The sequence below is a fragment of the Microtus oregoni genome, unplaced genomic scaffold (assembly GCF_018167655.1).
Source record: "Microtus oregoni isolate MIOR12 unplaced genomic scaffold, Mior012 000020F_ref0000438, whole genome shotgun sequence".
In the NCBI taxonomy this organism is placed as follows: domain Eukaryota; kingdom Metazoa; phylum Chordata; class Mammalia; order Rodentia; family Cricetidae; genus Microtus; species Microtus oregoni.
Genome location: NW_024543079.1, coordinates 12,050,675 through 12,061,152, shown reverse-complemented (window position 1 = coordinate 12,061,152; position 10,478 = coordinate 12,050,675).

The following is a 10,478-nucleotide window of genomic DNA, read 5'->3' as shown; positions in this document are numbered from 1 at the left end:
ACCTCATAATGCAAATGAAAGAAAGAGCTTACTAGGCCTTAAAGTTTCAGAGGGCAAACTTTGACTATGATTGCCATGGCTGGGAGCACTGCAGCAGGCAGGAAGGCGTGGCACTGGAGCAGTAGCTGAACATTTACATCCGATTCACAAACAGGAAGCAGAAAGGGAGACACTGGGCCTGGTGTGTGAGAGTTCTGAAACTTCAAAACCTACCTTAGTGACATGCCTCCTCCTCCAAGACCGCACTTCTTATCCTTCCCAAACAGTTCACCAACCAGGGACCAAGCATTCAAATATGACCATATGGAGACCATTCTCATTCAAACCACCATTGTGGGTTGAGTTGCTTCATATTTAAACCACAAGTCAGTTGTGGTAGCTCATAATCCTAGTACTTAGGAAACTGAGTCAGGAAGATTCTAGAACTCTGGGATCTCCAAGCAAGGAGTGGCTTTTATTTTCGGACTTTAGCAATGTCTGTCACCTCTCGAGGGACCCCCTGGGTCTGGGACCAGCTGGAGGAAAGCCCCTGTGCACCCCTGTTTTCTGTGCACCCCTGTGTCTTCTGATCTCCTTGGCAAGCAGGTGGTGGCAGGTGCATGGGGCAGAGAGGACACCCTGAAGACATCCTCGCTCCCCTCTGAGAAGGGAGCCACTGCTGTCACCCTCCAGGCCTCTTCCAGGACAACAGGCATTCAACACCCACCAATCCCCGCAGCAGACCCTCCTCAGACCCTCTAGGTATCTTTTGATCATTGGCAAGGAGCCAATTCTCATTGAACAAACTTTTGCCATCTAGCCTGGGCCATGAGCTGTAAAATGCAGACAAACAGCCCCTGCCTGGCAGTGCCAATCTTCATGCTTCAGATTCTGGGAAAGATCCTGATATATCTTGTGACTGGGTCTTGCTTGGTCCCCTCTTCCGATGGCTACTTAGCATGCGTGGTAGGTAGTCAGGTTCATTAGCGGCTTTCGATGCAGCGCAAAATCCAGAGGGTAGGTGGGGTGCAATGATCCTGAACACACCATCTGGAGCCTGGGGCCAGCAGAGCCAGAAGCAGTTTCATTCTCAGACATTCTCAATACAAAAGCTAACACAGTCTTCTATTGCTTAGGCCAGCTTGGGTTGCTTTCTGTCCTTGATTTATATACAAGAGTGGATGAGCCGGTGCTGTGTGTGTGTGTGTGTGTGTGTGTGTGTGTGTGTGTGTGTGCATGCATGCACGTTTGTAAGTCAGAAGTTGGTATTGGCAGTGTTCCTCGATTGCACACCAACTTAAAAAAATTTTTTTTGAGAGATCTCTCACTTAAGGTGGAACTTATCAATGGGGTAGATGAAAATTGCCTGGCTGATGAGCCAGGGATCAGTCTGTTTCTGCCTCCCCAGCTGTGAGGTTACACATATACAATCCTGCAGCTAGCTTTTTATGTGGCTACTGGGGATCGAACTCAGGTCCTTATGCTTGCAGCGCTAGCGCTTTACTGAATGAGCCTTCTTCCCCACCCCTGGAGGGAATGACTACCTTCTGCCCTGAAACAGCCCCTGAGAAGCTGGAAGAATAAGTTCACATGGCCGACAGTGGACCAAGGCCCAGAGATAATCAGGGGGCTTGGCCTTGTTCATTTTGCTCACTGATGGTACAAACAGATCTGAGGTGACTCTGTCTTGATGTTCCAGTCACGCTAAGACACCTGTCCCCAGAACTTGGTATGTTCTCTTGCCTCTGGGTCTGCTATGTACTGAACAGAACTGACCCCTAACATATGTAAAAGTATTAATCCTAGGTCCCTCTGAGTCTGACCTTATAGGAAATAGGGTCTTTGTAGAAATAAATAGCACAAGAACTCAAGACAAATCCATGGATGGCCGTGGACTATGGACAGGACTCCTCTTCTCCCCACTCCCTATTTTCCCCACCTCTCCCTCCCCTCATTTCCCTTTTTATCCCCCTCCCCATCCTTCTGAGAAGGGTCTCACTATGCCATGCATGCTGACTTTAGCCTTCTGAGCTGAGATTACAGGCAAGAGGCCCAGGCCTGGCTAGAGGGTTTTCTTATCAGAAGGAGGCGTGAGAGCTGGCAACAGTAGGACAGCCATGTGACTACAGAGAACAGAGGAGATTAAGAGGGATGTGTCCACCAGCCAAGGAAAGCCCAGGTCTGGCCACAGCCCCTGGAAGCCAGGAAACAGACACGAAACAGCCCTGCTACATGAACTCCAGAGACACCAGGTCTGCAGGAGCGAATGCATTCCCGTAGTTTGAGGTCACTTGGTACAAGAGCTCCAGACAATGGATGTAGAACCGTCTATGTGTGTTCTGCTAGACAGGTACTTAGCCCTCCCTCTGTCCTCCCCGGGCTCTGCTCACCACTGCGTTTTGGTGCTTGGGGGGACTTGGTGAGGGTTTATGCTTTAGGAGGACAGAGGAGGCCTTCTACTACCTTCTTTATGTTCGCTGTGTCTTTACACTGGGTTCTGCTGGTCTCAGCTGAAATGCCACCTCCTGCCTAAGTCTCTCTGTGACCCCATCTCTTTACTCCCAGAGTACCCACGGTGTCCTTGCACTGCCTGTCAACACCATTTCCTCTCTGTTCACACTGGGACTGGGCGCTCCCTAAGGTCATTAATGCACCTGACTTCTCTTTGTGACCACATGGACACCTTACAGGTTTGGGGACAGGAGAAACTTCACTAATATTTGCTGTTACCTGCACCACAACTGGACTCCTGCTTCCAAGGGAAGAAACACTTTCTCAGAGCAAGTGTGGAATAGCAGGATCACCCACAGCAGTGGGGGTGGGCACTTGCCCCGGCACAACTATACCTTGGCATGGTCCCCTGCCCGTGTTGCCAAGGCCCTGTCAGAGGCATGACAAACAACTTGGCTGATGGCTTATAATGTCATAGATGATGGAAACAGGGAGGCTACGGCTGAAAGAATGGGTTGGGGACGCTTGTCATAACTTTATTTGTGGGAGGTGAGTTCCTGTCGTTCGGGTGATGGATGGTGGCCAGGCCAGCACAATACAGACCCTGCCACTGCCTCTTTCCCCTCGCTCTAAGCCAAATGACTTTGGGGATGAAAAATGGCTTTGCTGGGAGAGTCAAGGGGCGGGGAATGATGGGAGAGGGGCCTGGGTGCTGGCACCTTGAAAGGACTTTTGCCTTCCTCTTGCTGGGGACTGGATTTTGCCCAGTCTGGTCTCCCTCCCTCTATTCTTCCCAAGGAGATTACTGACAATAATACCAGATACATGGTCTACCCTATTTCTCAAGCATGCCTTAAGAAAGATGAATCCTTACACAGATGAGGAAACAGAGACTGGATGAGGGGCCACTAGACAGCCTGATGGAGGATGTTGTAGAAGACTACCCGGGAAAGGCAGGCTTTCTGATGGTCCTTCAAGAGGGAGCTAAAATGTTACTTAGCAGAATAAAGAATTCAACAACTCCTCCCCCAGTCATCCAGTCCATAAACAAAGTTCTCAAAAGGAGACACACACTCTCTTAGGCAGAAGCAAGATGGCGAAGGGACCGGTGGCTTTAGGAAAGTGTCCAGTCAGCTGTACCCGCTGAGCCACTCTGTGGCTCTAAGAACTACCACCTCCAGAAATGGACCCCTGACAAACATGGCTTCCTGTCTGGAATGAGAGGAAGTAAAATAGGGAGTGCCAAGACCGAGAGAAGACACACTCCCGGGACTGGGCAAATGATGTACCTAAAGATTATCATTAACACAGGTTCAGACATGGACTCCATGAAGGAACGGCCCCTAAACCAAGAAGGGCAGCTGTTGCAGCATCTAGTTCACCTTGAGGACTTCAGTCTTCAGTCACATGATAAATGTTCTAATGTTCTGGTTCCAAAAGCTGGTGGGGGTGGGGGTGGGGCAGGAGCAAATAGCCAATAAATGTATGAAAAGATGTTTGACATGTTCAGCTGTCGGGGACATGCATATCAAAACCGCTTTGAGATTTCATCTCACTCCAGTCAGAATAGCTGTCATTAGGAAGGCAAATGACATGAATTCCTGGCCGAGATGTGGGGAAAGAGGAACCCTTATTCACTGCTGGTGGGCTATAAAATGGCGCAGCTACTGCAGAAATCAGTGTGGAGGCTCTCAATGAGCTAAAAATAGAATGTCCCTAGGACCAGCTATACCACTCCTGGTGTGTACCCCAGGACTCTAAGTCAACACATAGCAGACATGCACACATTTCTGTGTTCACGCCGCACCATCCACAAGAGTCGAGATCTGAGACCAGCCTAGGAGTCCACCAATAGGAGGCTGGCTAAAGAAAATGTGGTTACGCACAATTCAGTCATGATGAAGAATAACATTATGTCTTCCTCCACCAAGGCCCGGGGAACATTTCGTAAGCAAGAGTGGAAGAGTTGGAGGATGGGAAGACTTGTCATGGAACACTGCCATCCAGGTATGACGTGGCTGCTGCAGTCATGAACACACAGCAAGGACAGAGGAGGTCCCATGAGGCTCCATCCCTTCTGAGGAGCTAATGACTGTGAATGGCTTCTGGGGGGCATCATTAATGCAAATGGTTTCTTGGGTGGGGGGCACATTATTTTATTTAATGGTGTGGCCACTGGGAAACTAGGTGGAAAGAAGGGTCTCAGAGGGAAAGGAAGACGGATAACAGAAGCTCATGGGTGAGCTACAGCAAGAACCCGTTGTATATATTTATGAAACTGTCAAAAGTAAAGAAAGTTATGTCCTTAGAGAGGAAATGGGTGGAACTGGAGAGCAGCATGTTAAGTGAGAGAAGAAGACTTAGAAGACAAGTTTGCTGGGGCAGCGAGAGGATGCAGCAGGTAAAGGTGCCTGTGGCCAAGCCTGTCAACCGGAGTTCACTTCCTAGGAAGGGGAGAACTGACTCCCACAAGTTATCCTCTGATCTCCATATGTGCTCAGTGGCGGGTATGTTTACACATGCGTGTGCACACACACACACGATAAATAAAATGTTCAAGAAAAAATTGAGAAAAAGAAAGACAAATGTGCATACTTCCCCTCACGAGAATCTAGGCATGTATGTGTGACATCAAAGCTGAGGAGGACTATTGGGGAGGGTGGAGGGGACCAGTGTGAGTGGAGGAGGAGTAAGAGAAGGTAATGGAGCATGCAGCATCCACAGGTGGAATTGTAGTGAAACCCATCAGGGTGGATACTGAATATGTGCTGACTTTAAAAATGATAGCAAGGCTGGGCAGTGGAGGTGCACACCTTTCCTGCACTCGGGAGGCAGAGGCAGGTGGATTTCTGTGAGTTCGAGGCCAGCCTGGTCTACAGGGTGAGTTCCAGGACAGCTAGGGCTACACAGAGAAACCCTGTCTTAAAAAACAAGCAAGCGGGCTGGAGAGATGGCTCAGTGGTTAAGAGCATTGCCTGCTCTTCCAAAGGTCTTGAGTTCAATTCCCGGCAACCACATGGTGGCTCACAACCATCTGTAATGGAGTCTGGTGCCCTCTTCTGGCCTGCAGACATACACAGAGACAGAATATTGTATACATAATAAATAAATATTTAAAAAAAAACAAGCAAGCAAGCAAACAAACAACAACAACAACAACAACAAAAATAAGGTAGCAAAAGAAGTCAAGTATTAGGGCTAAAGGTATTGGGAAGCTAGAAGAAAGCCAGAAAGGCTTGCGCCCACTTTTGTCTGCTTACCCTGTGCAAATCGCTGCTCTTTTCTTTTTCAAATAGAACCTTGATTTGGAGGGTGGGTCATTTCCCTGCAGATGGCCCAGGGCTACTGCACTGAGCCAGCCGTGCAGTCCCAATTGCAGAGTGAGCGATGAGTCTGGAAGCGGGAACAATTCTGCCCAGTGAGATGTGAGCAGTGCTTGCCTAGCCTACGGGCTTCCAGAAAGGATTTTGTTGTTTCTCAGAAAGAAAAAGTCGCGGCTTTGTTGACGAACGTGGCTGTATCTATGTATAATGTCTGGTGGTGTGTCAATCATCCTGTGAACAAATGCATAAAACTTAGTTCTCATATTGTCACAGTGGGGAGTGGGGCAGGGCATGGAGCCATGGGATGGGTGATTCCCACACTACCTCACCTCAGAATTTAATGTCTCCTTGTTAACCCGCGAGACTGGTATTGCCTTTCTGCAGCCCCAAGGCCTTCTGGCTGATACAAGGAAAAGTAGATGCTGAATCAAGCGATTATTTTTGTAGCTCAGTCTTGTAGCTGGGATTAAGAAAGACAAGGGTGCAGGACAAGCCAAGCCTCAGCTCAGCTACTTGCTAGATGTGTGACCTTGGGCATGTCATTTAATGCCCGAGATTTTAGTTTCTGGAGATGAAGGTAAAACATCACAGGACTCTGGCATCAGATGGAAGGGCCACTGAGAATGGCACATGTTCTCGCTAGCTTTCTATCGCTGTGAAACACCATGACTCAAAGCATTTGGGGAGGAAACAGTTTATTTCATCTTATAGTTTGTAGTTCAGCACCGAAGGAAGCCAGGACATGTGCTTAAGGCAGGATCTTGGGGTTGGGAACCGAAGCAGAGACCAAAGCAACGCTCAATAGAGAACATTGTTTACTGGCTTGCTCCCATGGCTTGCTCAGCTTGCTTAAATTTTTTTTTAATTTAAATTTCATGTATATGGATGTCTTGCCTATGTATATGTGCATATACCATGTGCATGCCTGGTGTCCACAGAGACCAGAGGAGGGAATTAGATCCCCAGTAACTAGAGTTACAGGTGATTGCGAGATGCCATGTGGGTGCTGGATTCAAACCTAAGTTCTCTGCATGAACAGCCAGTGCTTTCTCACTGAGCCACCTCTCGAGTCCCTCGGCTTGCATATATATATATATATATATATATATATATATATATATATATATATATATATATATACACACACAACCCAGGGCCACCTGTCAGGGGTGGCACCACCCGCAGTGGCCTGGTCCTTGCAGGATTGGGTTAATTATCATCAGGAAACATTTCCCAAAATTGATCTGTGCTTCAGTAACTCCTAAAATAAATTCTGGAAGTTTGAGCCAACACTGGCTATGGAGTCATGTTGAGCTGGACTTCCTTCTTGCTTTTTATGGACTGACACTCTGATGGCTGTGGTGTTTTCAGAGAGAGACCCTCTTCCCAGGTGAGTCTCGATTGTGTCGAATTGATAATTAAAGCTATCCATCACACACCCCATGCCTACTCTAAAGTTGGGGCCACCCAAGGCTCATGTGTCCCAGCCCAGCGTATAGCATTGGTGGGTAGGCAGGATTGGAGGCCTTGGCATTGCAATGCCTGGGTCAGGGGGGTAGGGAGGTGCTAGAAGCGTCAGATACAGTACTCTGGGCACCACAGCACTTGGAGTGTGGTCATGCTGATATTCCTGTGGCAGAGGTACCAGGGCACTCTGCAAACTGAGCTACACCCCTAGAGGAGGGCCCGTCCTCAGTCAAGGGCATACAAGTAGCTATGCTCCTCTGTTAGAATTTTCAACAAGCTCTCAAGATTGACCTTTAGGCAAGTATGTAGGGCATTTTCTTGATAAATAACTGATGTACGAGGTCCGGGCTCACTGTGGGCAGTTTCACCCCTGGGTTGGTGGTCCTGGGTTCTATAAGAAAGCAGGCTGAGCCAGTCATGGGGAGCAAGCCAGTAAGCAGCACCCCCTTATGGCCTCAGCATCAGTTCCTGCTTCAGGTTCCTGCCTTGAGTTCTTGTTCTGACATTCCTGGATGATGGACTTAGAAGCTGTAAGATGAAATAAACTCTTTCTTCCCCAAGCTGCTTTTCGTCATGGTGTTTATCATGCAATAGAAACCCTGCTTAAGGCAGGCACTATTTGTGTGGGCTCTGCCCTGTGACCTTGTCACCTCCCGTCGTACTGTCACAATAGTGAACAGGTCTGAAGGCAATAGTTTGGGAGGACCCGAGCAGGAGCCTGCAGAAGTTCCACCGCTTTGGTCTGAGACTTAGCTGCTCCCGGCTGTGTGATACTGGGCAGATGAAGTAACTCTTTGGAGTTTTGGAAGGGACCAGGGGCTAGAATCGAATGATGTCTAAACACAGTACAGTCCTGGATGAGGCCTTGAGATAACAACAGAAGTTCAGGGTCTCTGAGGATTCACCCAAGGTCACAGAACCCATCGGTAGGGTAGACTTATGCTGCAAACCCAGGAGTGCCTGACCTTAGAGCTGTGAGTGAACCCGGGCATCACCTGCTCCAGAATGAACTCCCTGCAGCCCTGGCAAGGCCAGGGCCAGAGCTTAGGGCCCCGTTTCTGAAGCTGAATCCTTGCTCTGCTCCTTAGTGTTGGCTCAGCCAGCTGTGGCCAGGACTTTGCTGCTTCTCTCCTCCCCTCCCCCTACCACCTGCCTCTTCCTGCCCCTCCTTTCCTGGACAGTATTTCCCTGGGGCTCCCGCTACCAATTTGCAGAGCAGAAGCATGCACAGGCAGTTCAGGGGTGGCGTGAGCTCGGCGGCTCTGGTATTGTTTTTAATTCAATATTTTGTCCCTGTGCGCCAGCCTCCTTTATTGGATGAGAACACTGTTATTGGATCCTGCCCTACAGGAGAAAATGCTGGCTTCCCCGGGACATGGCAGCTGGGCTCTTCTAGAGTCTGATGTGTCAAGGCAGGGTGAAAAGACAGCAGAGAGTTCCAGAAAATCTGCTGGCTACAAGCTGTTCTGTGACATGCGTAGAAATATTAACATATGTATTCTTGGCCTTTCCCCCTGCCTCCCTGCTAGGGTGGACAGAAGCTTGGGCAATGCTTCCCACAGGCCCCTCCCTTTCTCAGCGTGGCCACTGCACCTCATAGTCCTGCTGATGAAATGCTATGCTCTGCCCAGAGCTGCCACCCAGGAGGAGGTCTCTCAAAACCCAGACAGCAGCTCTTCCTGCTCCCTGCTCTCGCTCAAGCTAATTGTCTTTATTGCAGACTGGCTTCTTTGCGTTTTTTTCTAGGAAGTATAAGATAAAGGTTGAGCATATGGGGTTTGTCTGGGGGTGATCCCAGGGAACTCCTGGAAATAGGGAGTTGGTAAGACAGGAAAAGGAACAACAGAGGGCTTTGGGAGCAGATTATACTTTGGGTACCTGGGGCTGAAGCCACCAGAGGCCTTGAGAGCCAGAGAACAGCTGACTGTACTTTAGAATCTCCTGCTGGAGGAGGGAGGGGCTGGGCATTCAGCTGCCAGAGGTCTTTATCTAACGGGAAAATGAAAAGCCAATGAAAAGCCAGGATACAGGGACATCAGCATCTCAACCAGCAGACACATCTGCTGGCTTAAAACCCTCTGATGGGTTTGTCTCCACTCTTGGGAATGAAGACTAAATATTTATCTCCATTCTTCTGGGCCTTAGTGGTCCAGCGCCTTCCCACTTCTACTTCCTCCCTGCATCCCACTCTCCATCCCACTCTTGGCCTGAGCAATTCTGGCCTCCTTTCTGCTCTTCAAAGATGCTTCCTCTCAACACAGATCCTTTGTACATCTGGTCCTGCTCCCCCACATGAATAATCCCTCCCTATCCTTTTACATCCCTGGGCAGCCCGGTGACATCTCTAGGCTGTCTCGGATTCCCTTTGTTCTGTACTCAGAGATCCGGTTTCTTTTTCTGAGTTTGTTGGTATGAGTGTTTGATTCCTGTCTGTCTTAACCATCAGACTCAACCCTAGTGCTCAGCACAAAATATTTTTTTAGGCGAATGAAGAATGTGTGGCGAGACAAGGATTCATTGGGGTCTTTCTCAGACCCACTGGGACACAAAGTGCAGAGGTGCGTTGAAAAAACAGGAGGGATCACAGTGAGGGAGAGAACTGAACTGAAATGCAAGAGGGATGGGTGGGAGGAGAGCACCTGGACCAGGGGGCTTCAGACAGGTGAGGGAATAGGAGTGTGCTTAGTATTATCCTCCTGTTGTTTGCCAATAACCTTTCAGGGTACGACCTGTGTATCCTTACTATTCTTTTTGTTGTACTTCTTTATGAAAGCCAACAAAGCAGCCTGCTCCCTGAGGTCCTGATCTGTGTGTGTTCTTTGTGCCCATTAGGATTATGAGTTGGTGAGAAGATCACAGGTTGTTGAGCTACATTTCCTTGGGTTTGAATTGGATCCTCCTAGCTATGTGACCTTGGGCGAGCCCCTCAGCCTCTTTGGGTCTTGGTTTCCTCATCTCTTAGAGAGGGTGATCTCCAGGCTTTGCATAGACATCTGAAGGGCCAGAGAGCAAACAGAAGCCCAGTGCCCACTCTGTGGTTGAGTTCCTGAAGAAATAACACTATTATTGTATCTATGGCCTCATATGTCCATGTTGACCAAGCACCTACTCTGTGCCAGGCACAACACCTTTTGCTGAGTCTTCTGTGGTCCCAGGAGCTAAGTGTGAGGATCTTGGGCTAAGAACTCACTGAGTCTCACTCATTCTTCTTTGTGGCCCACGGAAGGGCTGCATTTCATGGCCTTTCTTATGTGTAGC